Source organism: Xiphophorus hellerii, chromosome 6, assembly GCF_003331165.1.
Source record: "Xiphophorus hellerii strain 12219 chromosome 6, Xiphophorus_hellerii-4.1, whole genome shotgun sequence".
NCBI lineage: Eukaryota > Metazoa > Chordata > Actinopteri > Cyprinodontiformes > Poeciliidae > Xiphophorus > Xiphophorus hellerii.
The window spans coordinates 1,044,433-1,067,404 of record NC_045677.1 but is presented as its reverse complement, the minus strand read 5'-3'; the positions used below and the strand labels follow the sequence as shown (position 1 = coordinate 1,067,404).

General features: G+C 40.7%; 1 protein-coding gene across 2 annotated transcripts in view; it reads left to right on the top strand.

Annotated features, from left to right (window-relative positions):
* Window positions 1-22,972, top strand: part of dlgap1a (discs, large (Drosophila) homolog-associated protein 1a) — a 99,062-nt gene that overhangs the window by 13,657 nt on the left and 62,433 nt on the right. For both annotated transcript variants that reach the window (XM_032565345.1, XM_032565346.1), the window contains exon 2: window positions 5,021-5,109. The gene's annotated coding sequence lies outside the window, so the exon portion shown is untranslated. The remainder of the gene's footprint in view (window positions 1-5,020; window positions 5,110-22,972) is intronic.

The window sequence follows — 22,972 nt, the reverse complement described above, 5'->3', positions numbered from 1 at the left end:
TTACTTGGACAGTAGAGGTCTGTCATCACAAAAATGCCATTTTAGACTTACATCAAATCCTTCCTGCTGGAACAAATTATCCTGCAGAATGTAAAAAGCAGTTCAGCAAAGAAACAAAATATTTTCTTGTATGTGAAACATACAGAGAAGTTTTATACCAAAGTCAGAAAACTGTACAGACTCAACATCCTGGAGCACATATTATGTTACTTAAAGCATATCTAAGAGAAAATGTTTGATTATCTCTCTGTTATATTTTAAGTCTCTATAGAGAATTGTTGTTCAAGAAGACAATTTATCTGCATAGATGTTATTGTTTGTTTATTATGAGAACAGAAGTTTTTAAATAGCTACTTGAATTTAAGAGTTTAATTTCTACAATAAAACAGGTCCATGAGGCAGCTCTAAAGCTGGCTCATGTGGCATTTCATGAATAATTAGTTTATGTCCTGAAACAATGTGTGTTCATGTTTATGTAGCTCAGCAGTGCTGAAGTGGAGTTCTAGGAACAAACTGCTCTTCTGACTGAATTATGTTCCATTTAAAAGAGCAATGGCAGGTAAATTAATGAGATGACCTATTTGGCCATGCCAATTTTTTTCACGTTCCTCCATACCAAAATTAAACCAAAGCATTTCTATGAAGATGAGAAGTTCTTTTTGATATCGTAAACATTGCATTTCATGACAGTCATATTTTGTCTATGTAACTCTGGGGTGTATAATATAAGTAGTTCAAATCGAGTGTTAAAACAAAGTGTTTCTGTATCAAATCTGGAGGTGCTAAAATGGAATTAATAACTCTTGAATTCTTAACTCTGAACTCTTAAAGCGGCTATAATACTAAAAGAGTTAATTCACTGACTCCGCCCCCAGAATCTCAGGTTCCCACCAAAGCTAAGCAACAGAAGCCAAGTCATTTCAGAACTATTTGCTTTCCGCATGTCTGGGTTGTTCACCATGCTTGGTAAGTATTTTTCTTTTTTTTTGTATATTTTTTTCTGAGATGGTTTATGCTGCTGTTATTTTGAGTTGAGACCAACCTGTTTGATAGACGTCACGTTCGCCACATTGCTCGGTGATAGCATATTTAATTTAGCATGCCGAAATTCATTGTTTGTGGGGTATAACTTTAGTGTTGGAAAAAAACTTGAGCAGGTGAACAATGACTCAAACTCTTGACTAACTTAAACAGATCTGTAATAATTTGGATTATGTTTTTTCAAGATCTTGAATATTTACGTGAACATTGGTCAGATTTATCAACCTTTCTGATCCTGAGTTTTTTCTTTGAAAAACTGCAAAATGCTTTTTCATGTTGAAAGCATATTCTGCACTGATACCACAAATAATTTATGTTATTTGTCATTATTCCAGTTGTTGTACTTTCTCATATGGATTTTGCATTAAGTTTTTATTCTTAATTGCCTTTTTTTCTAGATATTAAGGCCAGTTTGGTTGAGGATGAATCGCCAGTCGTTAGCATCAATTGCTCTCATCCCTTAATCCACTCAATGCTTCTCCCACGATTCATGCTCAGAAAATGGTTATGTACTGTAAGTCTTAACATCTCTGAAATTCAACATCTCTGTAATTGAGGCTTGTTGTTACTTAGAGTTGTGATAAAAATGTATTCCTTTATTAAATTTTTCATTATGTTTTTTTGTTTATGATCCAGAGACCAACACTGACTGTCTTACTTGGAGACTCAAGATTGTCCAACACAGTACCTATGAGGAGCACGTTGATGTCCCCGCCCGACAACCCGAAGACAATCTGTTAGTGAATGGACAGCTCTTTGAAGAAGTGCAGAGAGGCCCTGTCTCTTATTAGATATTCAACAGAAACACAAACTGGGTAAGAAATCATGGTACTGAATACCAGGTTGGCCTGTTCTGTACTGTAATATCCAGTAATCTACTTGTGCTAAAAAAATAAATAAATAAATACAATATCTTATTACATGAACAGCATGCATTACTTTCTCCACCTTGTACTTTGAACAACTTCATGCATATTGTATTTAAGAAAAATGTATTATGCAAACTGTTTTTTGCATTGACCAGCTGACATGTCAAACCTTTTGATGAGCAATATTCGAATGAAAGCAACATGTAAAACATGAAAGGGTACATTATTAAATGTTACATGTTTTCTAATTATGGTGCATGTTTTGAAATAAATGCATTTCAGAAAATTGTTGTCTCTTTATTAAATGTTTATTTTCCAAATAATTTCTAAAAGTTCAAAACAAAAAAATGCTTATCTATTTAGTATTATTTAAAAAAAACTCCTATGAAGTAGAGTTCATATTTAAGCTCCAACACTGAATTAGTGTTGGTGTTAAATGACTTACTCCAGACAGATTTGGTATTTGACACTTAATTAGAATTGAGGTACCAACTTACCATAAAGAGTTAAATTGACACTCTCTGGTGTGGACCCATATAGACACATTAAAAGTGTGAAAGTCAAATCTGACAGAGTTAAGTTGGGCCTGCTGGATTTGCTGTGTATATTTGCAGTATTTTGGTTATCATGCTGTACTCACTTATGACTTTGTTTTGTTTATTTAAATTAAAAATAGATCCAGACTTTATTTCTAATTGTACCCAATAAAAAGTCTAATGATGAAGATGCTACCTTATTGAACAAAACTGGTCTTGTCTAACACTTCCACCTCTTATGAACAGTGGTGGAGCTAGACTTTTTTTCAAGGGGTGGCCAAAGGGTGAGGAAGGCTTTATCAGAGGGGTCCATATACAAATGATGAACGAAAGGAAACAAATATTTTCTCACACACACTCAAATTAAAATGGTTTATTTAACAAAGATTTGCCATGACCAAACAAGACGTTAAAGGGCACTATGGAACAGTGAACATGTAAATGTAAACTCAGAGCCCAGAATATGACCAAAAACAAATTCTCAAAAATAAATAAATAAAACTGGCTCCAAATAGTAAACTGCAAGACAATACCACCAGAGCTGACCAGCATTACCCTGGTGGTATTTATAAAGGTTTGAGAAACACTGCTATGGTCAAATAAGCTGTTGAAAGCCCTTGTTCTTGTTCCATGCTGAGTTCTTGGGAACTTTGACAGACATGGCTGAGCTGGACCTTCCGCTTTAGTTCTTGAGATGTCTGGAATAAATATTAGGTAATTATATTAAGTATTTTAAGAGTATTTTTGGGCAGGCATCTCAATAAGTTAAGTTGTGATTAGTTAAGTTTCTGTAGCATAACATGGGTAGTGTGTGCCTACCAACTGGTCCTTTTGGTGTGCAATAGGTTGTGCTGGGTGGGGGGAGTTCAGTGCCATTTCCTTCTGCTTCACTGTCTTCCTCCCCAGAGTCTGACTCTGAATCTATATCACCCTCATCTCTCTCTGGAACTTAATTGTGAAATGCATAAACAGACACAATAAAAAATGCAAAAAGCATCATGCTAACCTTTAGAATTAGGCTTACTGGATTTTACTACTTAATAACTCTCTGTCACAGCCTCTAACCTGCTGGTGATACACTTGGGCCTGGTGTCTCCTGGCTGGCTTCTCCAGGTTGGTCACTGCTGCAGGGTTCTGTCTGGTCCTGGTCTGGCCGTGGTTTTTGCCTCTTTAAGAAGAACTGGGAGATATTCCCTTTTCTCTTCATTTGGGCTCTCCACAAAATAAGACAGCCTGGTATTTAGACTCCATGACTGTTTGGCAGAGACAACACTATTTTAACTATTATTTAAACTATAGTTTTTAGTTTTCTGTAGCTAGCTAAAACAATACTAAATTAAAAATAGATTAATTAAATTAATTAATATAACTAGTTAGGTTATAATTCAAAGCTTTCATATGACATAGCCTACTTACATTTCAGTCATTATAAAACTTAACAATGGTTTTTCACATATTCTTACCACACACATTTCAAGCAAGAGCTGGGAGATATATCCTGGCCAAATGAATAAAACATTACAGGGCAGCATGTGCACTAAAACATATGTTAAAAGAATCTGTCTAAAACACGATCTATCAGCACTAGCATGGCTAATATAATAAACGAGGCACTACGGAGCGGTGCACAACCATTTTTTTTTCTTTTTAGAAATGTATGACAAGTGCCGCCTCTCATTAGGAAGGTAACACAGCGGTTACCGCTGAGCGGTAAAATGTTGTAAATACCTGCAAAACTCCTCAACGGTGTACTCTAAAGCCGCGGGTGTGTTTTGGATCAAGCAGGAACCACATGTCAGCTTAACCAATGAACAGCGTCAGTGTAGGCTGCTACTGCATCGGGCTGCCTTCAGGGACAGTCGGAAATTACAGTTTTCCTGGCAAATCTTTGCCGATCTCATAAGTATTATATTTTAAAATGACCATTTCCAGTGGGGTGGCAGTAGGGGTGGCAAGGACTCTGTTGGGGGTGGCAAATGCCACCCCTGCCACCCCTCTGGCTCCGCCACTGCTTGTGAAACAGCAATGGAAAGTAAATCATAAGAATTTGATAACTGCCAATGGCATATTAATAAAAGTAATGAATTCATTACTAGATTAAATTTGATCATGATTGATCCAAAATCAAGACCCTATTTCTTTTTCACCGATGTCACAAATGGATTAGTAAGTAATAAACATGAAATATCTTATAGCTACAGTAAGCTACAAGATTTTTTAACTTTTATTCAAAAACCTGTGTTTTTACATATTTGTTAACTGTCACTATGTCGTGAAAGTATGTTATGAGACAGATAACATCTTATACTTCCTCCCTGAACTACTAAAGCAATAGGCAAAAATGCACCACTCACGGTCAAAAATAACCAATCAGACACAAAAGAAGGTCTTAGTGTTGTTAATCATTCTTGTACTCGGTGTACTAATGGTGAAGAAACGGGAAAACTGGCTGGCTTGATAGATGAATGGATGGATGGATGCAGTCAAGAATCTCCCTAGAAAAATAATTTAATGATATGACTTCTAATTCAATCAAATGCCAGTTTCTTTTCTATCTTGTTTGTGTTTTCCTAGATAACTGGTGGTAACATGAGACCTGCTGGAGGGAGATGTCAGTCCCTTCCAACTTGCACCCAATCTATAATGGTGGGGATTTAAACACGGTGAGTGAACATGGACTACATTTACTCATACATTGACATGAAACAACCTCGTCAGGATGTCTTCAGTTGCTTATAGTCAACCGATTTTCAGCGAGCATTAATATTTACTTTAGGCACACATTTTATGATGTTGTGCTTAACTGAAGAATGAAAGTAATAAAGCTTGTTTTCAAGTATGGTAAAATTCTCCCCTAAAAAGGTGCATGTATTTGTTGTGAAATAAATGGCAACAAACATATAAACCGTCTTTTGTGTAGTATGTACACCTCTCTGTGTGCTTCAGTTTTCATGGATTTACAGATTCAGAGACTTTTTATGTGGAACATTACTCCAAAGCATTTGTCGACAGTATAAAAGAAAATTCAGCTTGGGAAGTTGAAATACATAGGTGCAATGCTACTTGACACTATTGGCTGCCGCTTTGAGTCTGCATGGACCTCTGAGGAGCATGCCTGAATATGTTGGAGGCAGAGTTTTCCCTAGACTCTACCCTCTGCCTACATCCCCCAAAATGCTGTGTGGTTCGGGATCAGAGTTCAGTGAAATTATTAAACTAACATAGGATGAATATAGTTTAATAATTTCGATCAAACGTCTATTACGATAGAGTTCATTATTGTTTTTCACCCGGCTCTAATCTGCGGGGCATAAATGGAATCTGTATCTGACTGGATTCCAAACTGTATCAGTAGATCTTTTCCTGTCTGCTACGCGATCTAATAACCCACTGGGATTCTGTTGTTTGATCACCACTAAGAGTTGGTTTGATTTATCATTTCAAACATAATGTACAATGCATGTTGTTCCAATCAATGTCGTTTTACTGACTGATTAATGAACAAACACACCAGATGAGTACACCACTCCTCCATCTTCAGCCTATAGAACAATGAAGGATCTCTTTCATCCATCCATCCATGCATGTATAATTACGTTATCAGTGGTGAAGCCACAGGGCAACATTCCAAGGGGAAACTTCAGACATCCCTCTCCATAACCACACTTCCCAGCTCATTATCAGAGATTATAAAAAAAAAAACTGACAATAATCTTAGCATTCATAAGCAACATTAGCTGGTATTGACATTGCTTTAGCAATCCTGTCTCCTGTGGGGTGTTTTACCAACCTGAGACTGCTGAACACATGACTCACAGCAAGATTGTGCCTATAAAAAGGAGCAGTAATAACTGCCTGTGGTTGAACCACAAACTAGAGAAATGACATTTACAGTGGGCATTTCTGGCCTTTCTCCTGATTAAAATAAAAACCTCTCTGTGCTGTCTCTATGCCTGATGTCTCCTCCTCAATGATTGTACACAAATGTTTTTTTTGTGTTAAGAAAGGCTTGTGAGGTATCAGAGCATTTAGAAAATTAAAAGAAAAAAAATATATAGGCAATAAAAGGGGAAAATAGACCTGCATAACCTGTATTGAAACAATATGAATCATGAATTTATTTGTTATAGGCAGCAACAAGAAAACATTGAAACTCCACCTCTTAATGGCGGAAAGTTGACATCCTGAAGTTGAGATAAGAAAACTATTTATTATAGATTGGCTCTACCAGCAGAAATTGACAGATCAATTATACCACTGCAACATAACACTTATGGCATTATCACCATTATATTAGCCATATCTAAATTCATTTTGTATTGTATTTTTTCTCAATTTTACACAAACTGATACATGCATATCCATTCACTTACAGTAAGCAGCTTTACACCTCGATTCTTTCTCGCCCTTATACACAGAAGTGCATGAGAGAGTGTTTTATTGTCTAAGACATTCAGTCTAAAATAATCAGGCTACACAATTTGTGGGGACCATGACAAGAGGAGATGAGTGAAGAAAATATGATTCATCCTTCTTTCACAGTCAGCTGCTTGTTTCCGTCCCCACCTCCTTCACACATCCCACTACTGAGCTGTTCCTTTCTGTCTGTCTATTGTAGGCTTTACAGGCATGCACAAACCCTGGGTCTTTTTTTCAAGGAAAGGAGAACTGCAGAGCTGATCTCTCCTCAGATACGAAGACAGGGAGGTTAAGCCTACGCTCTGCTCCTCTCGTCTCAGTTTTTCCTCCTCATCTCTTTTCTTACTGGCTCCAAGGGCTGTGTTGAATCATAATAGTCAGTGGGCGAACAGTCAGGAGCAAAAAAATCCTTTCCACATAGTTTGTGACGTACATCTTTGACGGAATTGGGGTCTTATTGGGTGGAGTGATGAGAGAGAAAGAGAGAGGGACTGTGACATCCATCAGTATTTTCCCAGCTCTCCATTTTACTCTGAGATTCTGTTTTGTCTTTTTGCTCGGATGAAATCATCTCCACTGTCTTCAGAGCATGAGTTACATAATGACAAAAATCAGAGCTGTTCATAGTGGATGGTTTAATCTTGACACTAAATCCTAATATTTCCATACATTCCAGGTGGTAAGAGGAAGAAATGTATCCCAAGATATTCTAAAAGAAGTAAAAATTAAAAAGGGGAGATATTGTAGATGGGTACATTTTGTGATTTCCATATGGTTTCTGCAATATGCCAAGAAACTTTGTTTGTTGCATCCTTCATCAAACATAAAGATATTGAGACTGAATTCAATTTAATAAATGTAAAAAGTTTAATAACGAACTAGACAGGCTGAAGTCAATTTATCATTGACCAAGAGTCAATAGATATAATAACAAGCCAAAGGTTCACACCCAGGAAATAAGTCAGGAATGGAAGAGGTATCCAAATCACAAGGCAGAGGCAAAGTCAAAAGCAAAAAAGGCGTCAAAGCGACACTAGAGGCAAAAATACCAAGGAAAAGCAGACAGAAACTAAGGCTGCGGTCACACAGCAGGCAAATGCGTCCTAAATTTGACATTTTCACTGCACTCTCAACTACTCAATTCTGATCTTTTCACCAAAAAAAAGAAAAAGAAATCTGATTTGTGCCACTTCCATATTTGGAACTAGTGATGGGAAGTTCAGCTCTTTTCTGTTTGTGTTCAATGTTCCCTATGGGAAGTTGTTCTTTCGCAAAAGCAGGAATTCTTACTTTTGTGTAATATTTTAATCAAACTTTTAATTTTTATTCAACACAAAAACAGATGAACAAAACACTGCAAGCAAATCTACCAAACAAACCCTTAATGATAATAATAATTTATCACTGCCTTATACAGTAAGTTGTATAATATCTTTAAAAACTGGAGCAAGAAGATTCTTTGCTTACAAGTGTCAGTTATATTTATGTATTTATGAGTTTTTGCGATTCACTGTCCTCCCTACCTTTATATAGTGTGCTCACTGTTTGTGGGGTTTGTGAAGACAGAGCAGAATTCACAAGAAAAAACAGATTCACTGATTTAGGATTATTTTTGATGTTCATGAAAGTGAAAAGTTAATAACAGGAGAAAGAGAATGATTAGTTGATGGCAGCATCATCTCGGTCCTCCAGGAAGGAATCACAGTCAAACTGAATGACAGACCAGTTGTAGCTTCTATGGAAAGACAAATAACTGAGACAAGACAAAAAGTTAACAGTGTAACTGCAAATAATGTAAATTGGAGAGGAGTAGAAGAAGAAAGTGAGGAAAATGGGGTTAGTTTGCCTTCCAGAGTAGCCTAAGCCTATAGCATCGTAACAACAGAAATAACTCAGGATAACCTAATTTCTATCCATCCATCCATCCATCCATCTTCTTCCGCTTATCCGAGGTCGGGTCGCGGGGGTAGCAGCTTCAGAAGGGAGGCCCAGACTTCCCTCTCCCCAGCCACTTCTTCTAGCTCCTCCGGGGGAATCCCGAGGCGTTCCCAGGCCAGCCGAGAGACATAGTCCCTCCAGCGTGTCCTGGGTCTTCCCCGGGGCCTCCTCCCGGTGGGACGTGCCCGGAACACCTCACCAGGGAGGCGTCTAGGAGGCATCCTGACCAGATGCCCGAGCCACCTCAACTGGCTCCTCTCGATGTGAAGGAGCAGCGGCTCTACTCTGAGTCCCTCCCGGATGACTGAGCTTCTCACCCTATCTCTAAGGGAGAGCCCAGCCACCCTACGGAGAAAACCCATTTCGGCCGCTTGTATCCGCGATCTCGTTCTTTCGGTCATGACCCAAAGCTCATGACCATAGATGAGGGTGGGAACGTAGATCGACCGGTAAATCGAGAGCTTCGCTTTTTGGCTCAGCTCTCTCTTCACCACGACGGACCGGTACAGCGCCCGCTTGACAGCAGACGCTGCGCCAATCCGCCTGTCGATCTCCCGCTCCCTTCTTCCCCCATTCGTGAACAAGATCCCGAGATACTTAAACTCCTCCACTTGGGGCAGGACACCCCCCCTGACCCGGAGAAGGCACTCTACCCTTTTCCGGCTCAAGACCATGGCCTCGGATTTGGAGGCACTGATCCTCATCCCGGCCGCGTCACACTCGGCTGCGAACCGCTCCAGCGAGAGCTGCAGATCACGATCTGATGAAGCCAAAAGGACCACATCGTCTGCAAAAAGCAGAGATGAGATCCTAAGGCCACCAAATCGGATCCCCTCAACACCTTGGCTGCGCCTAGAAATTCTGTCCATGAAAGTGATGAACAGAATCGGTGACAAAGGGCAGCCCTGGCGGAGTCCAACTCTCACCGGAAACGAGCCCGACTTACTGCCGGCAATGCGGACCAGACTCTGACACCGGTCATACAGGGACCTGACAGCCCGTATCAAAGGGCCCGGTACCCCATACTCCCGGAGAACCCCCCACAGGGCTCCCCGAGGGACACGGTCGAACGCCTTCTCCAGGTCCACAAAACACATGTAGACTGGTTGGGCGAACTCCCATGCACCCTCCAGGACCCTGCCGAGGGTGTAGAGCTGGTCCAGCGTTCCACGACCAGGACGAAAACCACACTGCTCTTCCTGAATCCGAGGTTCGACTATCCGACGGACCCTCCTCTCCAGGACCCCTGAATAGACCTTGCCAGGGAGGCTTAAGAGTGTGACCCCTCTATAATTGGAGCACACCCTCCGGTCCCCCTTTTTGAACAGGGGGACCACCACCCCAGTCTGCCAATCCAGGGGAACTGCCCCCGATGTCCATGCGACATTGCAGAGTCGCGTCAACCAACACAACCCTACAACATCCAGAGCCTTAAGAAACTCCGGGCGGATCTCATCCACCCCCGGGGCCCTGCCACCGAGGAGCTTTTTAACCACCTCGGCGACCTCGTCCCCAGAGATTGGAGAGCCTAACCCAGAGTCCCCAGGCTCCGCTTCCTCAGTGGAAGGCATGTTGGTGGGATTGAGGAGGTCTTCGAAGTACTCTGCCCACCGGCCCACAACGTCCCGAGTAGAGGTCAGCAGCACACCATCCCCACTATAAACAGTGTTGGTGCTGCACCGCTTCCCCCCCCTGAGACGCCGGATGGTGGACCAGAATCGCCTCGAAGCCGTACGGAAGTCTTTCTCCATGGCCTCTCCAAACTCCTCCCACGCCCGGGTTTTTGCCTCAGCAACCGCCCGAGCCGCATGCCGCTTCGCCCGCCGGTACCCATCAGCTGCTTCCGGAGTCCCACAGGCCAAAAAGGCCCGATAGGACTCCTTCTTCAGCCTGACGGCATCCCTCACCGAAGGTGTCCACCAGCGGGTTCGAGGGTTGCCGCCGCGACAGGCACCGACAACCTTGCGGCCACAGCTCCGATCGGCCGCCTCGACAATGGAGGCACGGAACACGGTCCACTCAGACTCCATGTCCCCCACCTCCCCCGGGACGTGTTCGAAGTTTTGCCGGAGATGGGAGTTAAAGCTCCGTCTCACAGGGGATTCCGCCAGACGTTCCCAGCAGACCCTCACAACACGTTTGGGCCTGCCAGGTCTGACCGGCTTTCGCCCCCACCACCGGAGCCAACTCACCACCAGGTAGTGGTCAGTGGACAGCTCCGCACCTCTCTTCACCCGAGTGTCCAAGACATACGGCCGCAGATCCGATGAAACGATGACAAAGTCGATCATCGAACTGCGGCCTAGGGTGTCCTGGTGCCAAGTGCACATATGGACACCCTTATGCTTGAACATGGTGTTCGTTATGGACAATCCATGGCGAGCACAGAAGTCCAGCAACAGAACACCGCTCGAGTTCAGGTCGGGCGGGCCGTTCCTCCCAACCACGCCCCTCCAGGTCTCACTGTCATTGCCCACGTGAGCGTTGAAGTCCCCCAGCAGAACAAGGGAGTCCCCAGGAGGAGCACTCTCCAGTACCCCCTCTAAGGACTCCAAAAAGGGTGGGTAATCTGAACTGTCGTTCGGCCCGTAAGCACAAACGACAGTCAGAACCCGTCCCCCCACCCGTAGGCGGAGGGATGCTACCCTCTCGTTCACCGGGGTAAACCCCAACGTACAGGCGCCGAGATGGGGAGCAACAAGTATGCCCACTCCTGCCCGACGCCTCTCACCTTGGGCAACTCCAGAGTGGAAGTATGTCCAGCCCCTCTCAAGGAGACTGGTTCCAGAACCAGAGCCGTGCGTCGAGGTGAGACCGACTATTTCTAGCCGGAACCTCTCGACCTCACGCACTAGCTCCGGCTCCTTCCCCACCAGAGAGGTGACATTCCACGTCCCAAGAGCCAGTTTCTGCAACCGAGGATCGGACCGCCAGGGTCCCCTCCCTCTGCTGCCACCCATCCCACACTGCACCCGACCCCTTTGGCCCCTCCCACGGGTGGTGGGCCCATGGGAGGGGGGGCCCATGTTTCCTCTTCGGGCTGAGCCCGGCCGGGCTCCATGGGTAAAAGCCCGGCCACCAGACGCTCGCCATCGTGCCCCCCCTCCAGGCCTGGCTCCAGAGTGGGGCCCCGGTGACCCGCGTCCGGGCGAGGGAACACCAAGTCCAAAGTTTTCCTTCATCATTGGGGTCTTTGGGCTGCTCTTTGTCTGGTCCCTCACCTAGGACCTGTCTGCCTTGGGTGACCCTACCAGGGGCATGAAGCCCCAGACAGCATAGCTCCTAGGATCATTGGGACACTCAAACCCCTCCACCACGATAAGGTGGCAGCCCATGGAGGAGACCATGGGCTGCCACCCATGGTCAGCCCATGTCTAATGTTGACAATATTCCAGAGATGAAAAAAGAAAATCCTACATACTTGTTTAATATGGGATTTAGATGACACACCCTGATCTAAACTAACACAAAGACTATTGACTTTATCATTGGAGACCAATTTAAGTCAAGTGATTGACGGAGCAGTTTCTATTTCAGAGGTTCAGATCCAAAAACAATATCTCAGAATTTAAAATAGCTGAGTATTATCAGCATAACTGGAAGTTTATCATGTGCTGCCTATTGATTTTTCCAATTGGAAGTATAGTAAAAAGAATAGGACTAATCACTGAGCCCTTTGGTACCAGTATCCGAGGAAATATGCATCTTAAAGCTTTCTACTCAATCAGTTTTGTAGGCAATCTCACTTCCACACTTTTTTAGATCTGCATACAACTTCATAGATTTGTAGTGGCAACTCCTAAACATTGACTGTTGTCCTTAAGCCACATTGACTGGATGCTTAGGGTTACACCAATCTGTATCCTCACTATTACTTCCTGGTTGATGGCCTTAGATGTTGCTTCAATATTTCCATATAATGTTCTTTCCTTATGACCTAGGTTATTTTATGAAGTGCACCAGTTCCTCCTGCAGCAAAACCCCACCCCACAGCACTTCCATTCTTCACAGTTAGGATGGCACAAGCATTGCCGTTTTTCCTCCAAATGTAACAATGGTCATTATGCCCAAAAGGTTCTGCTTTAGTTTCATCAGACCACAGGACATGTCTCCATAAAGGAAGATCTGTATCACTGCATTTGCAAACTACAATCTGTCTTTTTATGTTTCTAGTGAAGTAAAGGTTTCTTCTTCACAGAGTGGCCTATGTTGCTACAGGACAGTTTGTGAATAATGACACAATGTCTTACCAGCTTCAGCAGCATCTGGGGTCAATCTGCACATTTTGGACCAAAACACATTCATATTTGGGACACAAAACTCGTCTCCTCCCTGAGTAGTTTGATGACTAGACAGTCTCATCAAGTTTCTACAGTTGTTTCAACAAATGAACGCAGCATCTTGAAGCATCAGTAAATTGTCCCCAAGGATGAACCAGACCTGTTCGGCTGCACAGTTCTCTTCCTCATGTCTTGACTGATTTCTTTTGACTTCCCCATCATGTCAAACCAGAAAACAGTGTGGCCTTAAAATTCGGGCTGTTGCAAACAATTATTTTAGTAAACGAGTATTTTATTGATTATTCTTACAATTGAGTAATTGAATAAAAAAATAAAGTAAAATATTGGCTAATTCTATCATAACTGCAGTATAAATATTGAACATCATCATCGGCCCAATTTTTCATATTTGTGCATCCCAAACAATGAACTTTCTGTAATATAGAAACTTAACCTGTATCAATAACCACTTTATAAGCTTGCCTGGACAAAAATTATACAAAAATATGAAATTATATTCAATTTAATAATAAAGCAGCAGGCTGACAAAGACACTTATAAAAAATGTCTATAGACCAGTTTATAGTTTATGTATTAATCTTCAGTCAATAGATGAACTCTCACTTTGTCCAGCTACTTATAGCTTCTTTGTCCATGTTAGCGACTGGATTTGACTCTTTCTTCATAAAAACACAAAGGGCAAATCAGTGGTTGTAACAAAGCCCTGAACTCGGTCCTATGGAAAATCTGTGGACAAACCTGAAAGGTGCAAGACATACAAACCTGACTCAGAACTCCAGTTCAGTCAGGAGGAACAAGCCAAAATTCTAGCAAGTTAATGTTAAAAATTTATAAAATCAACTCAAACTGTTTGACCCAAGTCAGACAGTTTAAAATGCAATTCTACTCATGGCACTTATGTAAACATTTATTTTAAAGATATGAAGATTTTTTTTTCTTAGCAAATTGAAATAATTCTCATAATACTAACTGACCTAATCTAGAAAGTTTTAGTCTGATTAGCAATCTGGCAATGAAAAATATGGCATGAGACTCCAAGCTGACTGGCATTGATATGCCCCTGAGTCAGCAGCAGTAGTCACATAGCAAAATTAGTGTGTAAGTGAGGCACACTGGTCTTAGGAACAATGCTGTTGTCACTCTGCTGATTAAGCAAAAGAAACTTGCTGTATGCAGACAGTGACATGATGCTGAGTAGGCTTTGTTGTGTCTGAGTGAATTATTAAAAGAGAAAAGGAATGACTGAAAAATGATTTAGAGCTAAACAAAAAAAATTAAAGAAAAGGACAGGAAAGGACAACTTATACAGATCCCCCGTTCAGGTAGGAGAATCTGTTGAAATTGAATGGAAAGGAACACTGAATGTGTGTTTGTTGATGGATCCAAATGCAACAGGCTGAGACATAAAATAGTATAGAATATTTAATGAAAGAAAGATAGGCAAAAAAACATACAAAAATTACTGGGAAATAAGAAAGCCAGAGAAGAACAAAAAATACAAATCAAAGGAAAAAGGACAGGATTTAACAGGAGGAACCAGCTAGGAAGAATGAGAGAGAAGTGAACAAATACTGGTTGTGTGAGTGCTGGAACAATGGACCAGGCTAATTGACTAACAAGTTGCAGGTGTGATGGGAGAGAGCAGACAGCAGGTTGAGAGTCAGAGAGAAGAAAGTGGCACAGCGAGGGAAATGAAGTACAACATAAAAGAATAACTAGACACAAAAAATAGAGGAAATAGAGTCACTAAGAACTGAAATAAAGTTAAACAGAAACAAGTTTGATCTGATCAAAAGAAGCAAGGGAATACAGAATAAAACAAACCTAAAAACAACTAAAGAAAACCCAGGATCCTAGCAGGATCTTTTTTCCTACTACTGTAGTAATTAGGGTTGTCACCTTTCAGAAATGAAAATAAGGGACGCCCACCACGGTAGGGTGCCTGCAGAAATGGTACACATTATTTTATGGCTGTTTTTTGTAAAAACATAAACAGTAGTGCAATTATTTATACACAGATGTGGGTAAGAGTACCAAAAAACTGTACTTCAGTCAAGTAGTATAACTTCAACATGTTAAATAGAAGTAGATTAAGCTTTAAATAAGCAAGTGTAAAATGTATTTGGTAAAATAATCTACTCAGGTATGGAGTAACTGATTGTAACACATTATTCAATATTTTAAATTCTGTGCAAATTCCGGTATTAGACTAATACCAAAATATTTATACAAATGAGTTAGGTTCAGAGGCTGGTTGTAGACCAAATTTAACATGGGGGTGAGGGTAGTCAGTGTTTTTTCATGGGGGCAATTAAGAAAAGATTAAACAAAAAACAGGGCAATATTTCATCATTTAATAAGTGAGCCAAAGGTCCATTTGCATCAGCCTGTGTCTAGAACCACCTACGGGCTGCAGGTCTGTGTCTGAAGCATTGGTCAGCATGTTTTCCCTTAATTCTTAATAAAATTAATAAATAAAATTAATAAAATAATAGTGACATAATATTGACCACTGAACAATGTATTTATAAAAGATATCAACATTATTCCTACTCAAATATCCCCAACAAAATTTTGTAATATAGGACAAATAACAGTTTCTCTTCACAATATTTTCTTATTTAAATAGTCATTTATATTATTTTGGCTGATACTATCATATGAAAAAGCATATCATCCAAACTCAACATCCTAAGCAAATAATGAAACCATAGTAGCCTACTAAAAGCACAATAAGAAAATGAATCAATCATAAAATGTTGTGTACCATATGAGGAATGGAGAGACACTGATTGTTGAAATATGAAGCAGTAATTTGTTCAATGATTAATGGAGAGGCTGTTATGCTGCCATCTGCTGGGTCTTCTGAGTACTGCAGTTGTATTGTACCGTTCTGAGAAAGACAATAAATGAACGCACGTTGAAACGCCTGTTCTCTTCAGGTTATGGGCCCAGAGCGTCGCAAAAAGTTCTGTAAGTGAAGTTTTTTGAGTCAGATAGACGGAATTGTGGGATTCACAATGGATGATAAGATGTTTATCGACAAGCTGAGCGGACCAGAGAACTGGGCAACGTGGAAGTTTCAGATGGAGCATTTGCTAAAAGCTAAAGGACTATGGGGCATGCTAACGGAGACGGATATGCTAACTCCGGACGCTAGCGCACAAGCTCAGGCAGAATTCGAGAGACGGAGAGAAAAAGCATTTTCCATGTTAGTGCTAAATGTGAGTACACCCCAGTTGTATTTAATAACAAGCTGTCAAACTCCAAAAGAGGCTTGGGACATGCTAAAAGGACATTTTGAGAGAGACACTTTAGCAAATAAACTGTTCTTGAAGAAGAAATATTTCAGATGTAAAATGAAAGAAAAGGACAGCTTAAATGACCATTTAAAACGAATGAAGGAACTGACTGATCAGCTAAGAGCAATAGGTGCTGTAATTGAAGAGGAAGATCAGATTGTAACACTCCTGGGTAGCTTACCACCAAGCTATGCTACGATTGTCACTGCTCTAGAAACAAAGATGGACAATTTGACATTGCAGTTTGTTCAGCAAGCATTAATCAATGAAGAGCAAAAAAGAGTCAATGTTAATGATGTCTACAGTGCTGCTACGGCAGGTGGTGCTTCAGCCATGTCAACACAAGTTCACAGAGAAATGCAGGACCATTTAAAAGTAGGGGGAGCTGAAAGACAGAGTTCATGGAGATGTTACAAGTGTGGCAAAGAAGGACACATAAAGCGCAACTGTCCAAGCTGGAAAAAACAAATCAAAAATCATAAAGCCAAGAATGCGGTATGTGAAAATGAAGAAGACCCCTCTGAGAGTGCCTTTGTTGCAGAAAATGCAAATCTAACTGAAGGACCAGTACAAGATGAGTGGTTGATTGATTCTGGAGCATCAAAACACATGACCTGTGACAAAGAAATCCTTCAAAACTACCAGCAGTTTTCAAAAACACAGTCTGTAAAACTGGGTGATGGCAGGGTGGTGGAAGCTCAAGGATTTGGCATTGTTAAATTGAACATGACCTTCAAAATAAGTGATGCTAAACCTGCCACAATGTATGATGTGTTATACGTCCCAAAGTTGTCTGGAAATCTTTTTTCAGTGGGAGCTGCTACAAAAAAAGGAAATACAGTGCAGTTCAAAAAATCTCGGTGCTACATTCGTGGCAAGGATGGAACTCTTCAAGGAATGGGAACACAAAGATCTGATGGACTGTATCAGTTGGATATTAAAGGATCTACGCCGGTCTGTCATAGTGCATCAGTAACAACTAATCTGTGGCATCAGCGCTTACGTCACACCACCAAACTAAAGAAACTAGAAGCTCTGGTGAATGGAGTGAAATTCTCTGCAGACAAAGAACTTTCTTTCTGTGAAGCCTGTGTGGAAGGCAAGCTCACAAGACAGTAAGGCAGTGGGAGAAATCCGGTCCAAACGTAAGCTGCAACTGATCCATAGTGATGTCTATGGACCCATGCAGACTGAATCCATCGGTGGGTCAAAATACTTTGTAACCTTCATTGATGACTTTTCTCGCTGTTGTAAGGTTTACTTCATGAAACAAAAAAGTGAAGTCTTAAGCAAATTCAAGGAATTTGAGAGAACATTCTCCAATGAGTGTGGACACAAAGTTGCAAGACTGAGATCAGATAATGGTGGGGAGTACATTTCAAGTGAGTTTCAAGAATATTTGAAGGCTCAAGGTATCCACCATGAGATGTCTGTACCTCATACACCTCAGCAAAATGGAATTACGGAGAGAAAAAACAGGACATTGGTTGAAGCAGCTAGAAGCATGTTGTCACATGCTAAGCTACCAAAGATGTACTGGACTGAAGCAGTAGCAACAGCAGCCTACATACAAAACAGATTGCCAACATCTGTTCTGAAGCAAGAGACACCCTACCAACTATGGTCTGGTAAAAAACCTGACAGGAACCATGTGAGAGTGTTTGGTTGTGTTGCTTATGCACATGTTCCAGATGCTGAAAGACAAAAACTTGACAAGAAAGCTGTAAAGCTCAGGTTTGTGGGATATGCAAACAACGCAAAAGGACATCGTCTGTTTGATGAAGAAAAAAGAAGAATTCTGATTCGAAAGGATGTCATCTTTAATGAGTCGGACTTTGACTGGAAACAGAAGGAGGAAGTTTCCTGTCCAGAGAAAGAGGTGATTACCATCACAGAAGAAAAGGAAACAACTGATGATGACGTCACTGTCGATGAAACTATTAAAAGAGGAAGCCGAATCAGAAAGGCTCCAAAGAGATATGGATATGACGAGTTTGCAGATATGGTGACTGTTGATCATTGTGCTAATGTGTGTTCTGTCATGGAACCAATCACACTGAAAGAAGCATTAAAGAGTCCAAATGCAAAAGAATGGCAAGAAGCGGCTGATTTGGAATACCAGTCACTGGAAGAAAATGAAACATGGGACCTGGTGGATCTACCAAAGGACAAAGAGGTCATTGGATCAAGATGGGTGTTCAAAGTCAAGCATCAAAGTGATGGAGAAGTGGAGCGATACAAGTGCAGACTTGTTGCCAAAGGCTACTCACAGCTCTATGGTGCTGACTACTATGAAACGTTTTCGCCTGTAGTACGTTTTAGCTCAATTCGTACATTATTGTTCTTTGCCATCCAGAATAACCTACATGTACATCAAATGGATGTTGTCACTGCATTCTTAAATGGACACCTGGAGGAAGAAATACAGTACAGGTTTGGACACACTTTCTCATTGAATTCAATGAGAAAGTGTGTCCAAACTTTTGGTCTGTACTGTATACATGGAACAACCTGAGGGATACATCAAACCAGGTCAGGAGCATCTTGTATGCAAACTAAAAAAATCAATCTACGGATTAAAACAGTCTCCTCGTTGTTGGAACAAAGAGTTCACAAAATTCATGATGGATCTTGGATTTAAGCAGAGCACCTCAGATCCCTTTGTGTTTGTGAGGTCATCACAAGAGCTGGAGATAATTGCAGTTTATGTAGATGATCTGATGCTGATTACAGAGTCAACTGAAAGCATGGATGAGTTAAAACTGACTCTCCAAGAGCGCTACAAAATGAAGGACTTGGGTGAACTGTCCTACATCCTCGGCATCTCAGTTATTCAAGACAAAGCAAAAAACTGCATCTTTCTTCACCAGAAACAGTACATTGAAAACATTCTTCAGAAATATGGGATGGATAAAGCAAATCCTGTTGCAACCCCTGCTGACATCAGTGTAAAGCTGAAAAAGGATGATGCTGTCAGTAATCCTGTCAATCCAAGCACATATCAGTCCATGGTTGGAAGTCTACTGTATGCGGCGATGACAACAAGACCAGACATAGCACAAGCAGTGAGTGCAGTGTCAAAGTTCAATGCAAATCCAAATACTGCACATCTGACTTCTGTGAAGAGGATACTTCGATACCTGAAGGGCACTGTTAACCTTGCTCTAAAGTATGACTGTTCAGGGGACAAAGATTTGACTGGTTTCTCTGATGCTGACTGGGCTGGAGATCAAGACGACCGCCGTTCAACAACAGGTTGCACTTTCAACAGCAGAATCTGAGTATGTTGCTCTTAGTCAAGCAGCTCAAGAAGGTACCTGGCTGAGAAGATTACTGAGTGATCTTGGAATGGTCACAAAGCCTACAGTGATTCTGGAGGACAATCAAGGAGCCATTGCAATAGCAAAGAATCCGGTGGACCATTCAAGAACCAAGCACATAGATATTCGTTACCATTACATTCGTGAATGTGTGCAAAATGGTGAAGTCAAGTTAGAATATTGTCCAACCGATGACATGAAGGCAGATATCTTGACAAAGCCTCTTGCAAGACAGACGTTTGAGTATTTTAGAAAAAAGATTGGACTTTTTCCAATGTAAATCTGTGATAGAATGTCTTGCTTTGTAGTTTTCATTATAAAGTTGACTATTTTTTGGTGAGTATAGCAAGACAAAAAGTAAACTATAAACGGAAAAGGACTAATACATTAGTCTTGCAAGTTGAGTTAAAATTTATTTCAGCACTATCTTGTGTCTTAATACCATTGTAAAAATTAAGTGGGACTGTTGAAATATGAAGCAGTAATTTGTTCAATGATTAATGGAGAGGCTGTTATGCTGCCATCTGCTGTGTCTTCTGAGTACTGCAGTTGTATTGTACCGTTCTGAGAAAGACAATAAATGAACGGAGTGTTGAAATATGAAGCAGTAATTTGTTCAATGATTAATGGAGAGGCTGTTATGCTGCCATCTGCTGTGTCTTCTGAGTACTGCAGTTGTACCGTTCTGAGAAAGACAATAAATGAACGCACGTTGAAACGCCTGTTCTCTTCACTGATGTCTGGTAGTGTCTGTCTCCAGGCAACCGTGACAGCAGTGTCAGTCCGTAGAGTCAAATAAGGGACAATTCTGTATTTCATGGGATGGATGGTGAGCCCAGTAATAACACAAAGACAAAATGAGAAGCATAACACATATTAGTATTCAGAGTGGCCTTAGGTTGAACATCACTGGAAGAATCTCTCCCAATCTCTCCCACACTGATCTCTCCCAAACATCCTGTATGGAAGCTTGTCAAATGTTGATGGATCTGTTGTGAAATCTGAAGGTTCTTGAGATCTAAAGTAACATTGCTAGTCTGAAAATATTTCTACCAAACTATGTGTTAGAGGCTTTCAGTGGCCTCATTACTGTATAATTCGACTAGAAGAAGAACACCCATTTAGACAGTCAAGTCTCCTTCATAAAAGTCAGACCATTTATATGTCAGGTATTTTGGTTCTTCTAGGTTTTTCATCGTGATTCTAACATTTTTAGTGACAATGGCATGAAACAAATCAAAACATGTCTTGATGTCTCACAGTGACCACAGCTCCTTCCCCAGACAGCAAATTGTGAGTGAATCAACATTGAAGCAACATTAGGCAGAAACATTGAATCCACGTTGAAGCTTGACATTGAAATAATATTGAAAGTGGTCAGTGACTTGTATGTTGAATCAACGTTAGGGTTTCAACCATAACTGACAATATATCAATAATGATTCAACCGTCATCTGAATGTGGATGTACATGCACATTTGTGTTGATTTAATTTGGAATCAAAGTTAAGGAATCAATATTGATTCATGTACATTTTTTGGTCTGATAGTTCTACATAACATACCATTATGTTATGTAATGGTGTTTAAAAGTTTTTAAAAGTGTTTAAAAACACTTTTAAAAAGTTTAAACACTGGTGTTAAACACACAATTTTGTTGGCAGATGATGGGTATTATGTTGTTCAAAATGGTCTTACATTACCATATTTCCAAAAATGTGTGTACACAAATTTAAAAATGATAATATGCCATTAGTACTACATTTTATTTAGGAAAACAGACATAGATCTGTAAACATTTTTGACTCCTTTTTGACTGTCAGAACAACAGTCTATTGTCCATGGAAGAGAACAGAGTCAATGAGGTTAAATCAGAATCAGAATGTGTCCCTTGGTGTGTGTGGAGTTGGAAACCTCTGTTTAAACATCGCTCTAAGTCAGTGATTTTCAATTCTGGTCCTCAAGGCACACTGCCCTACATGTTTTAGATGTCTCCCTAGTTTATTCTCCTGATTCAGATGATTGCAGTTCAAACAATCATCCATTGTTTTGATGAATGATTAATGGCCGTTAATCATCCATCAATTGAAATCAGCTGGGATGAGGACCAGGGTTGGGAAACACTAAGTTATGTTTGTCCTTAACTACCTTGAGCAGCTGAGATAAGCCACGCAACTATGGCTTTAAGCCCTCTTGTTTCTGTTTTTGGGACCTGCTAAGACATAGAAAATGATCAGATGTAGAAAATGTAGAAAACACAGAATAGCTTTGCATTTTTACACTGTGGATCATTGTGGATCATGTTCTACATGATCCACATGTAGAACATGATCCACACTTCCATGATGCACACTGAGTATTCTGTCTGCATCTAGTTCTGGTATCCTCGGAGACTGACTCAAAGGCTTTTGTTTGACAGCTTCCATTTAGCCTAAAATAACTTGATCTCAACCCTATTTTCATTTCTCCTTCTGCCTACACACACAGCATCAACTCAGCATGCCTGGCACATATGGCTCTGAAAATGCACAAGGGGGTGGTGGAAAAACACTGGTGGGGGGATTCAGCTGTCAGTCTCCATTCTCTTTTTTACTCCTATATAATCTTGTGCAGCTTGTTTCCATCCACTGCTTGACAGTGGTTTCTCTTTTACTTTTCTTAGAGCATTTTTATGTTATTCAACTTTTTTGAAATTATCTAGTTGTTGCTAAAAAACTATCAGAAATGACATTAGCATCTACTGAACAACTTTCCAAACTGTATCAACCGTGTTTTGTAGGACTCAGTTATGTGCGTGTGTATGTATTTTCAGCACACTGGCTGTTACTTGAGGATGTTAGAAGCATTTCTACCAGTGGTGCTGTCACAATGTGTTATGCAGTTGTATCTTGGCCCAAGTAGGAATATGAAAGGACACACTCATACCACAACATGCAAGGCAAACATTGATAGTCTTGTATGGAGAATACACAATGACACACTTGACGTCTAAAAACGTTCTCCATTAAAAGTTATATATATATAGATATATAGATATATATCTATATATCTATATATCTATATATATATATATATATATATACACACCTTCTCATTGAATTCAATAAGAAAGTGTGTCCAAACATTTGGTCTGTACTGTATATCATTGCAGTTTACCTATCTATCTATCTATCTATCTATCTATCTATCTATCTATCTATCTATCTATCTATCTATCTATCTATCTATCTATCTATCTATCTATCTA